At 45.2% G+C, this 24701-nt stretch overlaps 1 protein-coding gene across 9 annotated transcripts in view; it reads left to right on the top strand.

Moving 5' to 3' along the window:
* Positions 1-22827: 22827 nt before the first annotated feature.
* The window catches only part of PLXNA2 (plexin A2), a 257933-nt gene continuing 256059 nt past the window's right edge, over positions 22828-24701 (top strand). For 7 of the 9 annotated variants that reach the window (XM_065698050.1, XM_065698047.1, XM_065698056.1 and 4 more), the window contains exon 1: positions 22828-23181. The gene's annotated coding sequence lies outside the window, so the exon portion shown is untranslated. The remainder of the gene's footprint in view (positions 23182-24701) is intronic. The other 2 variants (XM_065698048.1, XM_065698049.1) reach the window with 2 other exon arrangements.

Genomic DNA, 24701 nt, shown 5'->3' with positions numbered 1-24701 from the left:
AGGGCCACTGTCACTGACTAGTGGCCTTGGCTACTTTGCATTTTTAGCAGTGTGTTCTCAAAAGACATGGGTTCCAGCATTTTCAGTGGCAAAACCTAGTGTGACTCTTGAGATCTGGCCATTGCTTGAGGGAAGAGCTCCAGGACAAGGGACTCAACAGGGCCACAGGGCATCATGGTCCTAGGCTCCATTCCTTGTTTTCCAAGACTGCTTCTGGTTACTCTCACATTTTGCTCCTGAAATGGGAATAACTCTGCATACAGGGCCTGCTGGCAGGTACTAAGCAACATGCAGCTGCAGGGTGTCCCAAGGAAAGGCTGCAATAATAAGGATTATTATTTTTATTACTCTTATTGCTATTATTATTATTACTCATTTAGCTCTTTAGAGTTGCTTTTCCTGAGCAGACACGTCTTCTCATTCCAACAGCTACTGTAATTTCTGTCAGTGAATGTGGGTGCACACATGCATGTTTGATCATGAATTAATCCTGTGGACCAAGGTGGTTTCTTTGTGTGGGTGCAGGAGCTCAGCAGGAGGAGCCCATCCTGGGGAGCAGGATGTGATTGAGCCTGTGCAATCCTGGAGGATGCAACCTATCAACCTGGTGACTCCCCTGCTGCAGTTTCTGTGGCAACACTCCAAGTTTCCGGGAGAAAAGTTGGATTTGCAATGTCACACTGCACATTCACACAGGCTCAGGCACGGGTATCTGTGGAGGCTTCCAATGAGGTGTCACAGCGGGGTCAGTCTGGTGCTGCTTTTGAGAAGGAGAATGTGACCATGGGTTGGGTTAGGGCTCAAGGAATGCCTGCAGGGCTTGCTTTGGCTGCTCCCTGTCTCCAAGTCTCCAGTATCTCTCAAGGCACTGAGATGGTCTGAAATTGGTTATTGAATAGATCCAAAGAGAGCAAAGTTTTCAGAAAGAGGAAGGTTACCAGAAAGAAATCAGAATGCTTGATCAAACTGTGATTTCATACTCAAATTGGCCAAGGAGCCTTTCCAATGGACAGCCCTCTTTTAGACTCCTACATCTCCCTAAACACAACGGCATGATTCAATTTCCAACTTCATTAAAGTTCACCGCCCCTTTGGAAATTAATTCACAGCTAACAAAGTGCTATGTCGATGCATAAACTTCACTTGATTGCTTCAAGTTTTCTGTAGTTAGTAGCCTGTAAAGAAAACACACATTTAAGGAAATTAGAGTAGCAAGATAAATGAGGTGGAACCATCAAGAAGAGCAGAAGCTGGAGATAATCCATGTTTTAAAGTATTGCAGTGGCTTTGCAGTGTTTGGAGGAGCAATATTATGTGTTTTTATGCTTTGAGCCCACAGCTTTTCTCTGCACTGGGACGTGAGCAACCTGAGTGGAAGAGCCACGCACTAGATATAATCTTCTATCAGAGTAAACCAAGTGGCTGCAGATGCGCTAATCCAAACTAATCCTGCTTTCTCTGGAATCACTCTTCAGTCCATAGCAAGGCTCTCCAGCACCTCTCACCCATAGCCACACGGATGTCACACCCCAGTAGGACAAACAGCAGCAAAAGTCAGGTCAGCTCGGTGCATCCTCCACATCATTCTGCGGACCAGGGGATGTTCTTGGCTTCAGCTAATGCAGCCCTTACGTTCCTGTCCTGCTGTCTTTAGCATAATGAGGATGTGTAGGCCACAAGGAAGATACTTTATAAAACAATTACATCAACAGTCTGGACCATATTGAGCATTTCCTCAAAGCAAACAAACAATTTGCAGATTGGACATGGCATGAATGCTAATCCCTGGAGATGGGAATTGGAGAGGGCTCTTCCCAGATGGCTTCTCTGCCACTGTGCTCGTTTGCTGTGTTTGTACATGTTCTCTTTGTGAAACAAAAAGAAGAGGAGGAGGAGGACTGGAGGCTGCGTTACTTTAACTCAGGGGAAGGTGATGAATGAGGGAGTTGTGCAGTTTGCTGTAAATAGCCTTGTTTTTGGAGAAGTTAGGTGTGCAGAAAGGCAGGCGTGGTGGTGCAGGGTGCCTGTGCCATGTTGCACGCTCAGAAAGGTGCTGGTATAAGAGGTGGAGGCCTCTTGATCCTCCTTCTCTAGTAGATGAATTCTGGAGAAGGACCATCAGAAACTACGCTTTCATGAGCCCAGGGTTTCTTACTCTGTACGGTGGCTAAGATTTCTTATGTGGGAAGCATTATTTTAAGCAAAAAAGGCAGATTGGGAATGCAGGCACAGAAAAGCATGTCAAATGAGAAAAACTTTGATCAAAATTCAAATCCAAGTCAGCCTCTAGCTATCTGCTGAACAGCATGCATCCTCCTGGATGGGTTTTTTTCCCCCTTTTTTAAGAACAGGAAGATGAAGAAAGCACTTGGTATGAGGGAGGTCAATAGACACACTGCATCTTAAATTCAGCTTAATCTCATTTTCTTTGGCCTCAGTGATTTGCTTCTCCAGGTTTGGTGGACCCTCAAGAAATGTTTTATCCTCTCCTTTCAGGTAATGTGGTGTTAAGAGGACTTTCGACCTTGTGGCCTAATTATGGAAGAATTCATTTCTGAGAGGGCTGCCTGGCCTGCTTTTATGCTGCTTCCCTTTTCTCTGCTCTCAAACCAGGCCCCTTGCAAGGCCTTCGTTATAAAAAGCTAAAATCACCCTTTAAGAGCTACTCCCTCTGGTGTTGTTTAATCCCAGGCATCCGCACTGCTGCTGCCAGGGGCTCAGCAGCGCCTGATGTCCCACAGGAGGTGAGCTGGGAATGGCTGCATCCACAGCATGCTTCTGGAATAAACCCACGTTGGAAATAACTCCAGAAGCTGCCTTGAATGTGCTGAAAACAAAGCAGTTCAACACAGACCATAGATTTCAAATGTAATCACCTTGATGGGGGAGATAAGCTTGTGTCTTACATTTTGACATTAAGTTACATTATGCTGTGACAATTATTCTATTTCAATGAAGGGGGGAAAAGAATGTTTAAAATATGCTAAAAAATCAGCCTGTTCTGACACCATCTACAGTTCTGCGGTATGTTAGAAACATATTGGTGTATAATCACAAGTGTGGCTGAATATATTTCATAAAAGCACGAAACCTAGCAAACTTTGTAAGACAGAGCAGTAAATATGTCCTCAGTACCACTCCTTATAATAGCAACAGCCTGTCTCTGGGAGAGCAACAGGAGCTGTACTCATCTTTATATTTCTTTCATTGCAAGAACAAGAGAGCATCCAGGGAAATTGTCAGACAGCAGATATAAAACAAGCAAGAAGAGGTCATTTGTCACTGGCACAGGGTGCCCAGAGAAGCTGTGGCTGCCCCATCCCTGGCAGTGTTCAAGGTGGATGGGGCTTGGAGCAAGCTGCTCTAGTGGAAGGGGTCCCTGTCTGTGGCAGGGATTGGAGCTGGATGAGCTTTAAGGTCCCCTCCAACCTAAACCACTCTGGGATTCTATGACAAAGAGCTTCTGTGCTGGGTCAGGTTATTGTAATAAAGACCCCAAAGCAGGAATTAGGCTGTATTTGAGTTTTGAGCTATTCCTTCAGCTGCTCAGTGCAGGAAGCAGTGAGGGGCTGTGGCCGGGGCTGCCTTGTGGTGCATGGCCCACCTGTGAGCTGGCACTGAACCATACTTGACATAGAGAGTACATAGGATTGTAACAGGGCACAGAGACTGTGTGGTGTAAGCTCTGCAAGCCCATTTGCTCAAAACATGCATTAAAATGACGTGTTGCAATTAATTTTAACGAAGCTTATGAGAATAGGCTTCAACGTTCATCTCAGACAGCCTGTCTCCAAAAAAAGTTCTTGCTGGCAAACTTGCTTATTTGAGACAAATGAAAAAAGGATGAAAGATGGGTGGAATTAGAAGTCACCCTTTTCTTTCTTTTTGAAAGAGAACGGCTGTGTGTTGGCAGTGATTTGGATTCTTCAACTTTAGTGAACTCCCAGAAATAAAACAAAATAAAAGGAAAACTTCTCCTGTCCTTAAAAAGCAGTAACTGATGAAATGTAAAGTTCTGCATAAAGATACTTTGTGCAGACTGGAAACAATTGCTAAAAAATTATCACAGATTTCACTTCTATTACATAGTTATTTTAGGAGGAAAACAAAAAGAAATAGGATTCCATGAAAAAGGAGAGGTCTTGGCTCAATTTCTCTCTTCAAAAACTTAATATCCTGTCCCAGGATTGGTAACAGGATTGGATGTGATTGTCCTTTCAATTTAATTTCTCCTGCAAATGGGGAAGGAAATGCTGCATCACAAACACAGAAACTCCCAAATCACTGACATTTCTCTTCAAATACCCCCAGAAATACTTTTGTCTGTAACAGTGTCATTCACCAAAGGCACATCCCTGGGATTTCCCAGAGAAGCTGGTGATTTGATTCCTTTTGCCCATTGGCAAATGAGGAGTTGAGGCTGTAAATGCTTTGCTCTAAGAACAGTGAATCAGTGTCAGGAGTGAAGCCTCAGACCTGAGCTCATGCTGTAACTGCAGGTTGCACTCCCACGTATAATATTGTCGAGGGCATAATTGAATTTGGCTTTTCCCTTGAGATCGTCTGCAGCCACAGATGTGCAGGAGAGCGATATGTCCCTTAAATAATCAGATTAAACAAGTCTTAATGCTTCATGGTAGCCCAAACGCTGCGTGGGACAGGGAGGATTTATTCTACCCTTTGCAGAGTGTGGTCTGAGTTGTCACATACAATAGAGGGATGTATGCGGGGGGCTTGTTTTTCTCTTTTAACACTGTGTATTCAACATTGTCGATAGCAAGATAGCACACTCCATCCGAAAGGGAACAGGCTGCTGCCTGATACAGTCTGGATACCAGCAAAGCCTTGTTGTGTGTTCAGATTAGGCCAGGTAGCCACTCAGGATACCTGTTTTTTTTCTTTATTGCCAGTGGGGAATGGAAAAGCGCAGGTAGATGTGTGTGTATACCCCTGGTGGGGTTTGCTGTTATCTTCTGCCCTCCCTCTTGTGATTTCCACAGCGTATAGAACAGGCGCTCCTCATGCTCAGGGATCTCATCGCCGCTGCAGCGTGCCCATGCACAACCCCAACCCTTCAGCACTTGCTCAGCTTCAGGGCAGCAGATATCTCTCTAATGATGCCAAAGACAGAATTCACACACTTTGAGGTAATGACGTGTATAAGTAGAGTACTGGAGAGGGGCTGTGTGCAGGACACAGGGACCAGAGACCCCTGATGCCAGCATCGATGCTGGCTTTTCCTGCGTGGTTCTAAAATGGCTGAAATCAAAACAGAAACAAGCTCCAGAGCAAGCTGCAGGAACTGCAGTTAACTCCTTTCCAAAGCCTTTCTATTAAAGGCTCATCAGCACAGCTGATAGAGAAACATTAAGAAGCACAGAGTGTCCAGAGGCTGCTGCCAATGAGAAATGTTCTCTCTGAAGTTGCGGTTTGAACATCAGGGACTCCTCCTGTGCTGCTCTTACTAACATCAGAACTCAAGGAGCCTTCTCCCGTCTCCAGGAAAACATCCAGCAAAGTACTGAGGCTGCAGACTCGCAGGCGAATCGATAGACTTTGGTTTTAGCAAAAATATGCTGTGATCAATATTTAAACAGGATCCAAATATACCTCTTTCTTTCCAGCTGCCTGCCAAAGATGTAACAGGGAGGAGGGGAGGGCAGCTCTTCTCCGAGTGTTATTAGTGATGATCTCCAGTCTGAATGGGCCTTTCCATGCCAGGGGCTGCTCAGCAGCAGGACCTTGGCACCATGAGCCTGTTCTGCTCGAGGCTGGAGCTGGGATCAAATTGATGCCTGAAAAACCCCTCTGTTGCAGGAGCATGGGAATCACGATGCGGCTCAGGGTAGTGGTGGGTGTCTCAGGCTCAGCAGCTGGTGGGGATCTGCTTCAAAGGTGAAGGCCAGTGGAAAGGATCTCCAGGAGAGATCTTCATTCCATCTGGAGGCCAGAAAATGCTGAGGGGAAACTTCCTTTTCCCCAGAAGATCCTAGGAGTGAGCATGTGCTTGATTGGAGTTCAGGGGCTGTGGAACAGCAGCCGTCAGACCCAGCTGTGGGTTATTTTATTCTCCCTGTGGGTACCAGCCAAGATGCTTACCAAAGATGTCACTTACTCCAATGTTTGATTTCTCCCTTTTGCTGGCTAAGGTCAAAAACAAACCAAAATACTTCCAGACAATGTGGGATTGTTTTTTATTCACTTATTTTTCTGCCACCTGGTTCTGGCAGGTTCAGCTTGTTTTTAACTTGGTGGGATATTGCTTCACTTCCCAGCTACCTTAAATCAGTTTCTCCGATTGTATCTTGGACAACTGAACAGAAACCTTAGGCTGGCAATTTCTTCTTGCTGACTTTGGTCATTTTTATCATGTTTCAGGCCTTTCTTTCTAAGGGGAAGTTCTGGCTGAATTGCTTTCAAAGCAATATTCATCCTTAACTTCATCATAAAGCATTAAGGAGAATTTAGGTAATCAAATCCAAATCCTCATCTCCTAAGAGATACATACAATCTATATTGTGTAATTACTTCTCTTTTCAGAGGGGCTGTCATCATTTGATTAGCTCAGATAAAGGCTGATCCTGTGATGCCAGCGGGTGAAGATGTCCTGCTCTGCACCATCCATCTTCAGGCACCCAACCAGTGCAAGGAGCAGGAGGGAAGGAGCACTTTGCCAGAAGGTACAACCTTATGTAATTGGATAATTCGATAGGGATGGGAAAAAAAGGGGTGAATATAAAGGGGAAAGATGTTGCACTAAAGCCCAATAGCTTGTCACAGAGCCTCCCAGGGGAAACAGAGACAGTTCTGTCAATCTTGAGTAATTTAATATGGGACTGATCAAAGCAGCAGATACTGAAGTGAGTGAACAATACTGTGTTTGCTAAGAAAGAACTGGTGACCCGTAGGTATTTCTCCAAGAGGAAGGGATGGGGCTGCACCACATGCTCTGCACCCAGCTCTGCTAAGGGCTTTGTGCACTGTCTTGGTCAAGTGCTCTGGGTCTGAACATTTGTCAGATAAGGACAGTAATACCTACAGCAAGGGTGGTGGTAATGAATGAATGTTTCATCTGTAGTGCTAAATAAATGTATAGTTTTATAACAGGTAAGATGGAAGTTTGATGTTAGCACTGCACCACAGGCTGTTTCAACCTCATATCCCTTCCTGGCTTATGAAGGCCAGTTAGCAGCGCTGCTAGGGCTTGAATTCTCAACCATTGGAGAGGTGGAGTAAATGTGGCTAAGTATTGGAATAAAACTTAATTGCATTATAACCTTGGAACAAGAAGAAAAGCATTCATTTGATTTAAGACACTGACACAGATGGTTATTTTTCATTATAATAATAATACAAATAATTCCCTTCCTCTACCCCACTTCTTTTATTTAGATTGGGAAGAAGCAGATTGGTCAAATTAAATCAGGGTAGCCTGAACATTTCATTACTATTTATTAAGATTTTAGGGCAAGAGACATTTAGAACAAAAGCTTGATTATGGGTTTAAACCTTCTTGCATAAAACCTGACCTTTTCCCATGGGGCTGCTCTCCAGTAGCTTCTGAACTCCTGATAGAGATCTACAGCTGCAACAGCGAAAGCTGGGTTTGGAGAGAAGGAACCCAGGCTGGGGCTTAACACGCCGATGGGAGCACACTCACTGCTGCAGCTTTGAAAGGACTTGTAGAGGTTTCCTTGAGTTTTATGGCTGGTGAAGGGGAAGACAATGGAAAAACTAGGCTGGGATAGGAATAAGTAGGCATGGGAATAATTTCCTGTGTCTGTCAGACAATTGTATGAGATTTTTAATAGCTTCTTTTAATAAACGATAGTGTGGAAGCTGCTCAGACAAGCTGCAGACCTGATACCATGCTGGGGAGAGCCACAAATGTGGCTTCTTGGTGTGACCATGTTGTCTTTATTATTATTGCTATCATGAGTAAGTAATGATAGTAAATAAAAGCAAGATGAGTGGAATGCAAATTAGAATCCTAGGATGGTTTGGGTCTTCATTAGAAAGAGCGATTAGTGCTGTGTCATCTGCATTTCCCCATGGTACAAGCAAAGTGAAACTCTTGACTTTAAAGTGCATATAGGTTGTTTATCTTGAACTTGTTCAGGCCTTTATTTTATGTCTCCAGGTTACTGGAGAACGGGGCAAGGAGGAGAGTTTGCCAGGCTGTGGGCATCTTAATGTCTTTGAATGCAGAATATAATGTTCTTATGCAGAAAATACTGAGGGATGAACTGGGAGAGGAAGTGATTAAATTCCTGCATATCTGCAAGTGAGAGGGATTCTTTGTGCCCATTTTCATTTCCAGGGCTTTTTGCTTGGCACAGCATCCTTGCTAGCCCTCCCTTGTGCCTATTTCTCCTGCAGATGGTAATGCCACAGGAGCCTTTCCCTCTGTTGTAAGAACCAGAAATGTGACTAGCCAATATGATACCATGAAATGAGCCCTCGCAGGTTATTCCTGACACTTCCTTGCCTTTCCTCACCCTGACTGTGACATTCGGTGTAGTTCGTATCACACGATTGATTTTATTTCTCTTTCACTTGGCCATCCTTGGGCTTCCAGTGCCTTCTATTTTTTCCTTTCCTCTATCAAAAAAGAAAGTGCAGTCTCAAAGGGGAAAGAAGATGGGTGGATAAACCCACTGCAGCTTACATTTCACTGCTTAAAGTAAAGCAGATATATAAGGGGAGGCAGTTATCTCCTGCGTGGATGTTGTCCTGAGACGGCTGCAGTTGTCTGTTTGACAATTGTAGCTGAGCTTGTCAGAGCACCGGGGGGGATGGTTTTTCCCTCTCCAATTTCCACGCTTAAATCCTTTCTTGCTTTGGTTGTGCCCACATGCAGTTGTACACCTGAATAGGTATGATACTTGCACTGAATCAATACTATGATTTATGCATGAAAGCCCAGAAACCCTGCAAAACAATTGCGCGAGTAATTTTTCATGAACCAGACTTAAAGCGCTTGCCAACAGGCTAAATTACCTTCTTGTTAAGTGTTGTATTTTGTTCTTCCCTCTTTCTTCTCCTCCGTGTATGCCTTAATATTGATAAGTGTTCTGTAGCATGAGAGAACATTTGCATTTTTTGCTAAACATCATGTGGTAGAATACATCAAAGGATCCTTTTGTTCTTTCCCGATTTGTATTCTCTCAGATTCAGGACTTGATTTCAGAGATAACTGCATGCGTTGTGGCTGGAGGTTCTGTACTCGAGCTTGTTAGTAAGGCTCAACCCTTAGTAGCCTCCAAGCAGTTCTCTTAAACACACAAAGTACCAAGGAAAGCCTTTCTCTGTGGTATTTGAGTAAGATGTTTGAGGTTCCCTTTGGATTCTATGCTGTACAGAGCTGACTCAGTGGCTTCCCTGCCTGTGGTTAGACTTCAAGTAGCTGCTGCAAATCAACTTAGTGATATTAGTAATTTCTCTCCTCCCTTGTGTGGCTGCTTACAGATCTCGACTGTTCTTTGGTTTTAAGAATTCAGTGCCTTTCAGTCCCACTGTCTTACCCATGATTTTGGTGCCTATCTTTGCTTGCCATTCTTGATTTTAGAGACAGAAAGCAGGAGTTCTGTGTGTGGATGCTCCATTGGATGTTAGACGTGCTGTGGCTGGGTTTCAGGTTCCGATCCTCTGGGGCTGCCTGGGGTTGCCCCACTTCATCTCAGGGGCTCCAACACCATCAGGAACACTGACATGGTGACATGGGGGCACAGGCACCCTCCCACTGATGGCAAGAGGCTGAGCCTGAGCGTGATGCTTCCTGTTGCTGATTCAGTGGTGACTTCTGCAGTGCAGGGGCTCCCGCGCTGTGCTCCTGAATGGGAGAGGGCTGGGAAATATGTAACAGGAAACATAATCCACCTTTTTTCTGCATTGTGCTTTGCAAAGCAGATGAAAGCAGGTTAAGATTAATGCTCTCCATATGAACTTCAGCCAAATGAGACAGTCGAATTCTTTGCCTGGTTGTCTCTGTCCAGCAGCTTTAATCGTAGAATCATGGAATGATTTGGGTTGGAAAGGACCTTAAGATCATCCAGTTCCAACCCCCTGCCACAGGCAGGAACACAGAATAAGACTTTAAGAATCTTGTCTGTCAGGAACAAATTGCCAACGCGACATCAAAGCTCCCCAGCTTAGTTAATGTTTATTTAAATGACCATTTTCTCCTGGCAGATAAAAGATTGAACTGTTATGTTGCCATTGCTGTGTTTTAAAGTCCTCAGATATGAAGGTGCCTGAAGCCAGCATTTGATTCTCATTATGTTATGACATTTTTTCCCCCTGCATAATTTGAATAACACTCTGTTTAACTCAGCAGCAGGAGGGATATGGGGGTTTCCTTTAGAAAGTGAAGCGAGTTCTATAAAACCCTCTAGTCTTCAACAAGACAAAAAACGAGATTCTGGTGTGGGGAGCAGAGTGCTCATTTTCCCTAAACACCTTTACCTGTTACTGGAAATTATCACCCAGGGTTTGTATTTACTGCAGTGATTAGTATAGCATAACCACTCAGACAGAGGCAAGTGCCCAGCACAAAAGGGGTTTGAATGGCATGCACACCTTTCCATTAGGGAAGAGATTGATAGCTACCTGCTCTCAGATTGCCACCTCTGAAGGGATCATTACCAGCAATTAGCCTTCCCTGCCTAGCACAGGCCACAGGGTTTCAGCTGGTTGTTTTTGATTCAAGCTTACATTTCACTGCTTAAAGTAAAGCAGATATTTAAGGGGAGGCAATCCCGTCCTGGCTTGATTTAAAGGCTTGAAGTAAATTCCTTTCAGGCATCCCTGTTCTGCGCTGCTCCTCATCCACTGACCTGCATTGAGAAGTATGCTGGGGCTCCCATTAGCTTCCATTAGCATTATTTTGCATCCGGCCTAAGCCAGCCCTGAATGTTGTGGGTTGAGTGTTCGGTAAACCCCAGCCTCCTCCTTCATCCCACATTTCAAAAGAGTGTCATCCTCACAAAGTTCAAATCTCATTGGGAGCCAGATGGATTTCATGTTCCTTAAGACAGCATCATCCTAAGAAACGGCGGTGTTCAAGGCCAAGTTGGATGGGGCTAGGATTAGCCTGCTCTAGTGGAAGGTGTCCCTGCCTGTGGCAGGAGTTGGAGCTGGATGAGCTTTAAGGTCCCTTCCAACCCAAACCACTCTGTGATTCTGTCATTACTTTTAAAATGAAATTTCTTGGGCACTATAGATTTTTTCTACCACCCTTCTCCTACCTTAACCATGAAGCATTCCTGCCTCCCTGATCATATGCAGGTTGAAACGAAAGTCAGATTTGATTCAAGTTGTCTTAAATCCTACTTTTTACTGCTCCTCTGGGTACGTTATTGAAACTCCAGACACTCTTCTCCATTTAAGGAGTTAATGAGAGTCATTTTAAACCCTTGTAATATATCTGCTATTCAGAAACATATTTCTAAGCTCTCTCAAACAGCTTTGCTCTGTAACACAATTTTAGGCAGCAGTTTAACGCACTGTTTTGCTAAATGACTGCAGTCCATATTCTGGCATCCTGTGTTCTGCTTTGCCTCTGTGTGAAAATGTGTACCTCAAAGTTCACGTGGTCCTTGAGAAGGTCCCTCCAGCCTTTGGCCACATCAGCGGTTGTTCGCTGGATCTGGTCGCCTTAAAACCAAGGTCAGTATACAGCGATTTATTTTGTGTAACCTCGTGTCTATCTGCTGCCTTGTGTTTTTTCCTGCCAAGGCCAAGTCTGTTCTGTTTTCTTCAGAACCCTGACACCCTTCACCACTAACGTTGATTCCAGATTAAGCCTGTTCCATATTTCATAACTCTCCCATTGCACTGCAGCCTTCCAGATGTTGCACCGGTTCCATGCTTGGCTGCAGGCGAGGAGCAGCTGGGCTAAGCTGCTGCTCCCATGGTGTTGTCCAGTTCCTTTCTTAATGTCAACATTATCCCAAAACCATGTAAGCGTATCGGTAGAAAAAACCCCCATCAAGTGTTACAGTAGTTTCTCGTTTGCTTTCACACCAAGCCTCGCCTCCAAAGTTGCACAGTACTCCCAGCAATCACAGAAGTCAGGGCAAGCTTTATTTAATTTAATTAATTAATCCATCACTATAAAAGTTTGAAGAGAAATGGAGGTATATATAAAAAAATATGGAAGCGAATAATTTATGAGTTATGGCATAAAACCAGCAGCAGTTCCTCTCCGAATACAATTTGCAGACAGGGTGTGGGGTAGCAGACACAAGAGCCCTAAAGCCATAAAATAAGGTTGCTCACTGGCAGAACCATGCTTCGCTCTGACAGCAGTTCACATTTTCTTTAGCACACAGAAATTAGTGTCACAGGGAGCTGCAGCCACCAAAAAGCTGGTCCAGAGCTGCCAGAGCATCCCTGCAGTGCAGAGTGGGCAGAGGCTGTCTCGGGGGCACGTGGTGAAAGAGCGATATGAAGTGATCACTCTGATGGGAGAGTTTTCTGTCCCTTCCACTGACACGTTGTGTTAGCTTAGGCAGTGGAATTATGTCTCTGTGTGTTTATGATTGTGACTTGCATGCCTGACCTCAGCTGGGCAAGTGTTGAGAGGAAATCAGCATTTTAAATCTTAAGTACAGGAGAAGCTTTCCAATGTTTAGTGATGGGGAGGTTGCAGTGCATATAGGCCGGGTCTCAAAAGGCTCAAATACTGCACCAGACACTCAGTTGTTTATCAGGACCCCATCTGAGCCTGACCATCAAGCTAAAATCTCACCTTCACCAGGGTTTTGATAAGATTTCCAGAACTTCCTCCTGGGGTCAGCCCCTACGTGTGCAGAAAGAGCCTTTCTCACCTTACTCGGGGTTTTCATTTCCATCTCATTCCATGAGCTCGGGAAGTGTTAGAAGCCGGACAGAGTGAGAATTATTTTTAGCCAAATTAAGCTGAGCCTTGCAGCAGTGCTGGGTTCAGAGCGTGGAGGTCCCTCATCTGTTTATGTGCCCTCCTAAGCCACTGGCTCAGAACAAAAGAGGTCAGGAGCCATCATTTCCTTGACCTCAGAATTGCTAAACTCTTCTCACTTCTGCCGCTCTCTTGCTGGCTCCAGAAAAAAATAGGAAGGTTTTGTACTAAATCCTTTGCAGGGCAAGAAAGAAATCTGTCCCCTGGGGAGAGCAGGCAGCAAAGGAGAAAATAAACTCTCAGATTAAATTTTAAAATCGCTTTATTAACACTTTTTTCTCTTTAAACCTTAGTTCCCCCGTGAACATCCACATTGTGAAACCTTCCTCTTCCTTAATAGCACTCTCATTTAAACCACGGTAAAAAGAGAAATGTTGAGGGAGGAATGAAAGTGTCTCTCATTCCCACTTAACCCCTTGCACAACTGCTATGGAAACGACAAACACCCGATTTTAGTGGTTGTTTTTCATCCTCATGGGCAGAGCTTCATTTGCAACTGCACATGCACTAAAATCACTGCGCTGCAGACACTGAAGAGAAACTTCTTTGCAAAGACACCAGCTTGGGCTCCCCGGGGGAACATGATGCTGAGCACAGTGAAACTCTGTCTGCTTGGCAGCCCCCCCAGCAGTAGCGACTGTCATGGGTGTGCCAGGCTGTCCTTGCAGCCTTTGGTAGCTTCCTGTGAAAGAGCAACAATGAACACAAAGGCATTCACAGGTACAGAGGAGCTAATTGCCTGTGGACCCATGTGAGTCCCAAGCTTTTAACCAGTGCAAATGAGCTCCCCGTTCTTTTCATCCTGGCAAGTCACTGGCAATAAATGCCTTCAGGTATTTACGTGGTGCTGATAGGTTGTTCTGGACTGGCTTTGCAGGCGGGGCAGACACGAGCAGATGGCAATTATCACAGCACAGAGCCCTTCCAATCGCCCTCTGCTCTGGGTACCCAAGCGGAAGCAAACCTCATCGTGTGATGTACAGTTCATCTCTGTTTGTAAGTGGACATTATAATTTTGTTTCTCTTCCTCTGTGCATGCACCCTGTAAGGAAAATCCACCTGTTCTTCCAGTGGCATTGGGGTGTCCACTTGGATTCATCCCCTTTTGCTGGGGAGAGCTTGAGCTCCGTTGGAGTCTGCTGGTGGGTGACAATCACATCCATCTTGGTGTCACTAAGGAATGCTGTTTGTTTGAGGTGAGAGGCATCCTTAGCTGTCCACAGCTATCAACAGCACTGATGGATGAATCCAACAGGCCTTGCTTGCAGTGTTGTCCAGTGGAACAGTTTTCTGAACACAATCACCTGACACTGGCCAATTCCTAAGCAACAGCTCTCTCCAGTCTTCAGAGCATCATGCAACGTGTATTTATTTATCCTTTCATTTCCATAGGCAGTGTGTACCCTACACACTTCATTGACAGTGATTAATGTCTTTCACAGTTTGATTCCACAGCAATTGCCTACGCCAAAAGGCTCAATGTATTTCCTTAAACAAATCAAGCTTAATAAATATTCATGTGCAGTGTCCTCGCTGTACATTAAGCCTAGATCTCTGTAGCTAATGATTTGAATGGCTGATAAAATTGTATTTAAATATTTTATGCAGAAAGAGAGCTGTCACTATGACAGCATGTACACAAGTCACTGAGTGCAGGTAAGCTCCAAATGGTCACGCATTGGCACTGAACTCACAAAATCCTCTCTTAACATCCCCAGCCCTCCCAGTGCTGTCCCTTCCTCCCTTCTTCTCTCCTTTCTCTCCATCAGTTGTTAAAGCTAGCAAAGAAACCTGCAGTGGAGTGAGAAGCTGACATGGCCACAGCTTTCTTAGGGCTCCTGCCCTCCTTTCCTGTCCCAGCCTCTCCTTTCAGCTCGTGGTGAGTCCTGGAATCAGTATTTTCTTATCAGAAGACTGGCATTAACATGGTGGAGGTTCTCTGTGACTTTGCCCTTTTTACCTTCCCTTCCATGATGTCTGGAAAACAACCGTTTGACAGGGCTGGGGGACTGGCTTGAATCACACTGACAGCTCTTCACTCACTGGCCAGAGCACCTTGCAGAGCTACTGCACGTGCAGTGGGGGTTTGTCCCTGGGCAGAGCTGGGGGGATGCTGAGTTGGTTTCCTTCCCAGTTACTTTAGGTTTTGAAGGTATCCTCTCCAGCAATGCACCAAGGCAATGCCCTGTGCCAGGGCCCTTAACTGGGGGATGCCTGGCCCAAACTGGGGATGTTGTAATGCAGTCTGCCTAGCCCTAAAGCAGATGTGTGGAGTACAGATCAAAGCAGTGCCATGTGCCAGGACTGGTCCTTGATCTACAGTCATGCTGCGCTTCTTTCTTACAGGTTTTCATGGCCAATGAATTTGCAATGAACCTGAGCAGAGGAGGAGAAACATTGGGTTTAATTCAGGATAGCCAAGTACCACTGTGGGAAGCACAGGCTACAATTGGCTGAGCTTTTCTCTGTGTTGGGAACCACCAGGCAGCTTTCAGTGTGAGCTTCAGGGAGATGCCAGCTGGGAGAGGTGAGGTAGGTGCATATTTCTTGGGATATATCACTTGGCAGGGAATTTCAAAGGCTTAAATCCTTCTTGGCTCTCAGAGTTACAGGCTTAGCTGCAGCTTTGTGACTACTCCTTGATATTGTAAAAACACACAACGAGCCTTTTAAATGAATCTAAGCACAGGCCACATCCATCAGTGTGTTGGAACAGGAAACGTATAGCAGTGTACTCATTGTTATCACTGAGATGTGCTTATCGAAGTAGCCCGCACTGTGCAATCCCTCCTTCCGTCCACCTTTAATTTCAGATCCATGTTGAGGATTTTCCCCTCTGCGATGTATTAATTTCAACTATTGACTCACTAGACTCTGTGATTGATAGAACTCAAACATTTTAGTCTTATTACATCCTCTATACTTTAATTAACTTCAGCACGTTCATCAACTTGAATGCTGAGATGTGGAGCAGCAAAGTAAATGAAAGGGAGATGGAAAAATAGCTCTGGATGTTATCTCCCCATGTGTAGAGCTCCTGCTCCCAAGCCACACACATTCAGAAGCTATGGTTTTGAACTGAAACCTGTGCGTGGGACATTTGATACCAGGTTGCTTCATTTAAATGGAGATGTTCAGACTGCACAGGAGTTTTATTAAGTTATGGGAAAGAATGACTGTTTAAAAGAGTGATGATTCAAAGAAAGGGTCCAAGCTGCAGGGATTTCAGTGCAGGGTTGTGTCTTCAGTGTGTAAACTCATTTGTACGCCTCATGTACTAAAATCTAGTATTGCTGAGCTCAACAACTAATGGGAAAAGCAGAATCAAGCTGATGTCCTCAGCAGCCAGTGTCTTACCTTTATAATCACCATCAAAATGAAATGCAGGTCACTCCTGCCTTGGAATAACATCTACTCAGGGGAAATAGGATTTAATATTCTGAGATTGCCTTGTGTCCTGGCAATCTTCCTCAATTCCATTATCATACCTTTGTGTATTCCTCCTAGCTGTATAAATATGCAATCAGCATTTAAAGTCTTGCTAAACTTTTAACTTTGATGATAAGGTTGTGATTCCGGTATCAAGATGAAGAGCTAAACACGTTGGGCTGGTACAGCAAATCCTTCCAGCAGGTGATTCATCTCTCTCTTTGGGGGATCCACTGGGTTCATTACTTTGCTGTACCTGGTTCGGTAGATGGCACATTTGATTAAATAAATTATGTATTTTCTAAATGAGTGGTTCATTTTTCTATTGGATAATTTACCCACTGCTGGGGAGCTGTGCTCACTTCATCATGCAGGGCATCTATTAGATTTTCAGTGATACACAAGTATGATACCTGCCTGAATGGCTCATATATCCATGATATTATCAAATTCTGCACTGAGAAGCACTTTATATGCAAAACGTGATGTGAAACATGTCCAATATGTTATGCAGATAGAACTGTACTTGCCTGAACTTGCAAAATGCGCAAACATGAAACTATTACTTGCAATTTCTTTCAATTTTAGCAGCCCTTGTATACATGCAGTACTTAGTAATGTCTTTACAGTACCCTCTGTTCCTCACGCACTGTGCACCAGGGAGATGCTTCACCCATTACTGAAACGCAACAGGGTGTGAGGCAGCAGATGATGGTGCACACACAGATCCTGCAGCCTCTGCAGGGGTGGGATGTGACAGCTGCTCCTACAAGGATCCCTTACCCAGCCCAGCAGTGCTGTTGCTGCCACACTTCCTTTCACAAAGCACATTCTTCATCCTGACACGTTGCACAGCTCCATAAAAACAAGTGAGTTGTGTGCAATCCAGTAGGGACTGGATCAGGCAGAAATTCATGGTGTGATGTTCCGTCGGACTCTTCCATTTGATTCCCAGACATAACTCTTCTTCCTCCAGATACGCCAACTCCTGATCCCAGCTGCTCATGGCATATCTTAACTCCGGCAGACATGCTGGTTGCTGGACTGCACCCACAGCCCTTCCTCCCCAGTGGCCAGGCATTTGGTAGGTACAGAACCCCCCCCAAAAGCAAAGTATAATGATAAAAAGGGGAAAATATTACAGAGGGGGCCAGAGGCAGAGTTCTGATTTCCTCCACTTGCCTGGCAGAGGCCAGTGTGTGTTTTGAATGAAGTTTACCATTCCCCAACCCATGGGACAGCTTCCCTGATGCCGCTGGATTCAGAGCCACCTAAAACTGTATCTGTCCTCCAAAATGGGACACAGTGCTCTTTGGTAGCACACAGCAATGCCAAACTCCAGTCAGGACAAGGGGTGAGCTATCCTCAGCCCTGTGGGTGTTTGAGATGGCAGTTGGATGGGCAGGGAGATTGCCTGCACTGGAATTTGGCCAGGACACGGGGATGAGCCAAAAAAGCATCTCTCTGGGACAACCGCTTCCAATTTGGTTTGCTCTGCTGTAGGCAGCTCTACCCAGCCCAGTAACAACATCTCTCCAACTTGCAGCTGTATAAATCATTCTGCCTTTAATTACTGCCATGTGGTATTACATACATACAGCATAGAGTAATCTCCAATAAATGGAACCTTGCCCTGAAATTAATACTTAATCTCCTGTTTTGCTGCTTTTTTTTTGCTTGCTGAATGCTGTGACCTTGTAGTTCATACTGTTCGTGGGGCTCTGCTCCATATTAGAAGCTGTTTGCAAGAGCAGAAATTGTGTGAGAAACCTGGAATTTTATAGCAGCAAGATTTAATTTAGATAGCAGGGGCTGATCATTGAGACGTCTTTTGTACCACACTAAACTTTCCACATTAACAACTAACAAGCAGGCAGCAGCCTTGGAGTAAAATGAACACATGGCACATCAGGAAGCTGCTCCAGCAGACACAGTGGCACCTGGATTGTGCTTCCCACCAGAGCCCCATGTATTCCTCACCCGAAGGGGACAGTTCCTATGGTCCCCATGGTCCTGGGAGACCCTCTGCCATGGGAAGTGGGGCTGCTGCCAGCACAGACAACACAGGACAGGGCCCAGGGCTCCATCCCACTGCTGCTGCCCAGTTTTCATGCAATTCCCACTGAGTCACTTAATCTCATGCCATCACCTTTAGCAAAGAGGGGAACCATCCTTCTCACTTCCGCAGCCTTTGACTGTCTGGCTTTTTTTAGCATGTTAATTTATGGGAACAAAGAGTGTCTTTCCCTATGTGTATTGAGAGCATCTGGCACCAATTATGAATCAGGCTTCTAAGAGCTTAAATACTATAAATGTGAACCAAAACTGCCAAAATCACTTGTTTTTTCTCTCTATGCAGCTGGGTGCATTTCTGCCATCTTGTTATCAGAAATGACCTTGGCTTTGACTTTGTGATTTACTTGCCATAAATTGAGTGGGTGCAAAAGTGAAGCTGACTCCTTTAATACTGCCATATGAAATGTTCAGCTCTGCTTAGAAAAGACTTGCCCACCCTTCTCCCACTCAATTTGCCTGGCAGCCTGAAGCTGCCAGTGTTCCAGACAGCTTTAACTTCAGACCTGTTGTAACTGTTCCCTGAGTTTAACCAAACTTCTTTTTCTTAATCTTGGTAATCAATAAAATGCAATTGATTTTTACAAGCATAAATCATAAGTGTCTCTTAGTTCTCAGAGAGTGCATTCAGTCTTGGTAATGAGACTGAGTGATCTACTCTTTGTTTTGCTATATGGGCTGTTTGTCATGTTGAAGAGGCTGCTGTGAGTGACTCCACTTTGAAGAGAGATTTATTTTTATTTTTATAAACCAATATTCCTTTTCTTGCAAAAAGATATCCCCTCCCCCCAGTCCTGGTGATATAATTTAATTTCCTGTTTAAGCACACAACTTTGGGGTACCTGTCCCTCCTCAGTGCAGTAGCACTGGCTGGGTCAGGGTTTCTCAGGGGCCCCCAACACAAGAGGGACATGGACCTGCTTGGGCACGTCCAAGGAGATGCTGCAAGGGCTGGAGCAGCTCTGCTCTGGAGCCAGGCTGAGAGAGCTGGGCTGGGGCAGCCTGGAGAAGAGAAGGCTCCTGAAGGGGAGACCTTAGAGCAGCTCCAGTACCTAAAGGGGCTGCAGGAAACCTGGAAGAGGGGCTTTGGGCAAGGGCCTGTAGGGACAGGCCAAGGGGAATGGCTTGAACCTGCCTGAGGGGAGACTGAGCTGAGCTCTTAGGCAGAAGCTCTTCCCTGTGAGGGTGCTGAGGCGCTGGCACAGGGTGCCCAGAGAAGCTGTGGCTGCCCCATCCCTGGCAGTGCTCAAGGCCAGGTTGGACACAGGGGCTTGGAGCAAGCTGCTCCAGTGGAAGGGGTCCCTGTCCATGGCAGGGGTTGGAGCTGGAGGAGCTTTAAGTTTTTACAGTTTATTTTGTGCAAATAAAACCCTGAGCCATGCTCTCAGATATAAACACCTGTGTTCTCCTTCCCAGCTGGCCAGAGATCTTCAGCCTTCACCTGGGAGCTGCCCATGGCAGGTAGAATTGAAGCTCAGCAGCTGCGCACAGGCAGAACCACGGATGGACAGCCTCCCCCCACGGCAAGGATTGCTGTTTGGAGGGGTGAGTGCCATCGACAGCTGCAGAGCTAGATGGGGATGGGAATTCAGGGATTTGGGGAGTGTGGGGTGAGGATGCAGGGGTGTGGGGCTGCTGTTTCCCAGTGCTGGAGCTGGTGGAGCCTCCAGAGAGGGTGTGTTTGCTGCTGGGCTGCAGGAAGCTGCTCCTCATTTACACCATGTTCAGTTGCTTTTACTGTTTGGCTTTACCCATGGAGAGCCCTGGGCTCAGCTGCGTTTTAAAGCTGCTGAGTGCCATCATTTCCTGGAGTACATGGGAGCCTTAAACTTCTAAAGCTGAAGTAGTGCATGTACCTCCCATTTCTGAGCTCTGCTCAGTGGAAAATTAGGTGGCTGCTCCTATTGCTCTATAAGCATCTAGTTTAGTGATCTGCTTTCTGTATGTTGTTGTCCTGCGGTAGGACTTTTGTCACAGTGAGAGCTGGAGAAACAGGCTCTTCTTTTGAAATTCATTTATGGAAAAAGTAATACCCACCTTGTCTGGGATCTTCTTGACAGTGACTTATAACTGATGCTTCAAAAACTATGCAAAAATCCCTGCAATGTCTCTAGCCTGTCAGCAATATATGCAAGAAAATTGCTTCCTGACCTCCATCATTTCATAACCTGAAGAATGAGTATCTACCAAACAACTGTATATGCTACAATTCCTGAAGCTGCTGATTCTCATCTTAATATTATGGACAGATTGGATGCCAAATAGTTATAGCTTAATTTAAATGTCCATTCTAATCTTTACTTTCTCCGTAGCTTTTATTGAAGTAACAATCTATTTGCAAAATGAAATGCTTAAAACAAAATATGAGGGTGTTTCTGTGGAGAAATGTAGAATTGTTTGCATTAGCTGGTCAGAAATTGGGAGCTGTTCTATTTGAGAAGTTAAAAGCTTTTCCTTCAGAACATAAATATAAAACCAGAGATCAGTTTGTCTTCATGTTTTGTTGATGGAAATTGATGGTCTTATGGCTTTGTGCTAATGAAGAGTGTGTTAGAGGTGTACATTTAATTTTAGCTGGCTGTTTTCTTGGGGTTTTATGGTTGTTTCCACCCCACACATCATATACAGAAACATCCCAGCTGCAGGTGCCAGGTTTGGGCAGTTGCTACCACTTTTTCTTCCACATTCCATTTACCCACCTTCCTGCCAGGTCTGTGCGGTTCATGGAGCCTGTTGGACCCTATTCCCATTGTTCCTGCTTCAGTAGCAAGGAATCTACAAATCAGTTCCTATGTCTGTTCTGATCAGTATTTATGTGCATTATTATTGTTTCCAGCATCTAGCAATAAGGACAAGAATCTTCAGCCAGTTCCCCCACAATCTCCCTTTTGGGTGGCATTTGAATTCACAGGCACCACCATATTTTGGGAAGGTTTACTTCCTATTAGGTAAGTATTGAGCAATCCATGGGACATCTGAATAAATCTGCCCAAAGGCCATCCATCTTTCCATTTTTCTAGTCAGGAATATTGTCATCTCCTTGGACAGATTATTAATGCTACACACAAGCATTGTAATAGAGATTGTGTTTTTTCATTCAGGGATTTTTGTCCTGATAAACAGACTGGCAGAGACAAGTTACCCCAGTCACTGCACGAATGCTTGCCTTTAAACTCAGCCAAATCCTTGAGAGCCCCTGGCCCTGAGCCAGGAGACCTCTGTCATCGCTCTTGGCTCCTCCTCTGCAATCCATCAGCAGTGACCCGTCACCCGGCAGCTACCAGAAGAAATCTGGCATCTGGTGCATGTTTTTATCCCAGCCTGGGTTCTGGTGTCTTTCCTTTATCTTCATGTCTGGCTCAAAGCTGCTGAAACAGAGAGATATCTTTCTGTTGAATTCAACAAGCTTTGGGTTATGCTTTTCTTCCCTTACACAGGTCGTCTTTCTGTTTATTTTTGATGTTCCTTTGTGTAAGGGAACAGAAATTAACCTTCTCTCTCTGTTTACTCTGTATCTTATCTATTCTACATGTTGTTTTTATGGATTATACATTTCTAGCTGTATATCTTAGAGATTCCTTGTCCTCAGCATTTCTCATATGATGAGATGGCTTGCAAGGGCTGTAATTTATGAGATGTGGAGCATTTCCCAGCTAGGTCAGCAGTTCAGTTAACCTGGTTCAGTGGTGAGGAAAAGTTATAAAAATCTGAGGTTTTGGGTTGACGTGAACCAGGGCTCTGAACTCCAAATAGCCACAGCGGGCTGTGATTTGAGTTGTAAAACAGAGGGGGTGTTATATAGTCTGTGAGCATCAGTGCCCATGAGCACAGAGTCCAGGACAGGACCTCCCCTCTGTCCAGAGGAGCTGTGGCTGCCCCATCCCTGGCAGAGTTCAAGGCCAAGTTCGACACAGGGGCTTGGAGCAAGCTGCTCCAGTGGAAGGGGTCCCTGCCCATGGCAGGGGCTGGAACTGGATGAGCTTTAAGCTCCCTTCCAACACAAACTAGGCTGGGATTCTGTGATTCTCCGCCCCTCCGCACTGGGCTCCCACATCTCTCCGAGCCCCAGGATATCTTGTGCAGTGCAGGGAGCAGTGGGCTGATTCTTTTTCAGCACCCTCAACAGCTGGGATAGAAGTAACGAAGAGAACATTTACACTCCAGCGGAGTATGGTGGCAGTCAGGGTGATCATGGATCCTTCAGTCACGCATGTGACCCAGAAGGCTGGGAGTAAAGCAGTTGTTTCTCATTCATCACAGGCAGAGCCAATCTTATCATCATGTAATTAGCACTTGCATCACCCAGTGTGGAGCAAGAGTGTGCACAGAGCTTGGGGCAGGGATGGGGTCCATCCAGCAGGACATCATTGCTCCCAGCTGCAGCCCTGTGCTCAAGTGGCCATCATCTGAAATGCACCCACCTCAGGGGCACAGCTCCTCCTTTACCATTCTGAGGCAGGAAAGCACCAGGCTTTTTAATGGTTCTGGAGCCTGACTGTACTCTTGCAGGAAGAAGGCTAAAAATAGACCATAAGGTGTGAGGAGAGGACAAAATGTGGGTGAAATGGTTAGGTCTGTAGTGGGTGACAAGTCAGGTAACTCACCCTGCCGCCACTGCCTTTCACCACTGCTGAAACCATCAGGAAACCCCAACTCTGTGGTGCTGTCATGCCTGCAGTAGGCTCCAGGTAAGAACGGAGCAGCTCTGGAGCCCATGTCCATGTGCACCGGCAGAGCTGGTGAGTACAAACAGGCTACCCAACTGAGTGTTCTGATGGGATATATAAGCTGCTGCTTTAAATTATTCATTTGTTTGCCATAGTGTGTTTGGTTTATATTTAGTTTGATGTGGTCTAGGGGTTGGAGTCATTTTCTAACTCACTGAATGATCTTTTTTTACTTGCTTAAGCACCTTCTGTGCCACATGAAAACAATTTTCAATCAAGAGTACAAAGCACCCACTTGCAGCCGATGGACTCTATTTCCTGTGAACATAATTTAGCAGCTTTGGCTATATTTCATTTAAATACATTTGCATGGTGAGGCCAAGGTAGTTTTTGACTTAGGGTGAACCAAGCTCCTTTCCATGCAAATACTTCCAGGAGGGAGTGACCCCTGCAGCATGCAGGTTAAATACACTTTTGCATAATGTGTGTGTGATGTGAAATGCTATTTCTGCCTCTCTTTTTCTTGCCTCAATTTTTTTTTTCTTAAGGAAAGTAATTAAAGGAAAGCATTTGAGTGTTGCGGAGGGGAATTCTGGTTTGGTTTTTGTTCATTTGGAGCTATGGAGCATGCCTGGGATTGCAGTGGGAATTGCCCTGCTGGCGGTGACAGCCGGTGTGCCTGGTCAGAGCCGCTTCCCTGGGTCAGCCTGGCAGAAGGAAATGCCATAATGCCTGTTTCCTCCCTGGATTCTCTTCCGCTGAGTGATTTATTAATTACAGTATGTCAGCTGGAGAATAAAACCTTGGCCTAGTTTTGTTTCGAGTGTCAGAGGATGAGAGCTTGCTTAGTAGCTGCAAGTGGAGGACGTAAAGACCTGGCTATAACGGGACAAATGAGGTTTTGGGGAGCAGTGTTCACTATCTCTCACATAAAGATTTCCATGCACCTTACGGAGGAGAGAAAGGACCATTTCACAGATGGGAAAATTGAGATACAAGGAAAAGCAGTGACTCAGTGAAGGTCATACACAAAGTGAGTCACTGTCTGTGATCCCCAGGGTATCTACTGGAATTTTGCTTCTCATGTTCATCTAGTTTTCCTTAACTTCAAGTAAATGGTGAAGGAGGATGACAGGTCCACAACCAGTGCTGTGCAGGAGGTTGGATGCAATAATTTCAGACTATTTTGGCTTCAAAAATCTACAAATTAATGAAATACCATCAAGGGTGAGATGAAGTTCAAGAGGTTCTTGATCAGCCCATCCTGTAATCAACTGACATTTAATTTCCAAAGTTGCATTTAGACACGTTCAGTGAAAATTGAATTTAAATGTGGTCAGAGAAATTCTTCAGGGCAGCAGTGGTTACACCCAGCCAGTGACATCAGAAGTGAGCAGTGGAATCAAACCAGTTTGTATTTATGGAGACCCCTGAGTGCCTGAAGCACTGGTTTACAATAAAACCACTACCAAAGCATGCGAGAGTGTACCTGCTCCTGGGATAATCAAAACTTGATCTTGGAGAGCCTGAGAGAAGAAGGGGATTTGGAAGGAAAAGCAGTTTGATCAGCAGTTACTTTTAGTAAGTAATCT

This window comes from Lathamus discolor, chromosome 19 (genome assembly GCF_037157495.1).
Source record: "Lathamus discolor isolate bLatDis1 chromosome 19, bLatDis1.hap1, whole genome shotgun sequence".
Taxonomy (NCBI): Eukaryota; Metazoa; Chordata; class Aves; order Psittaciformes; family Psittacidae; genus Lathamus; species Lathamus discolor.
The sequence above is the reverse complement of the archived record's forward strand: the minus strand, read 5'-3'. Positions and strand labels throughout refer to the sequence as shown.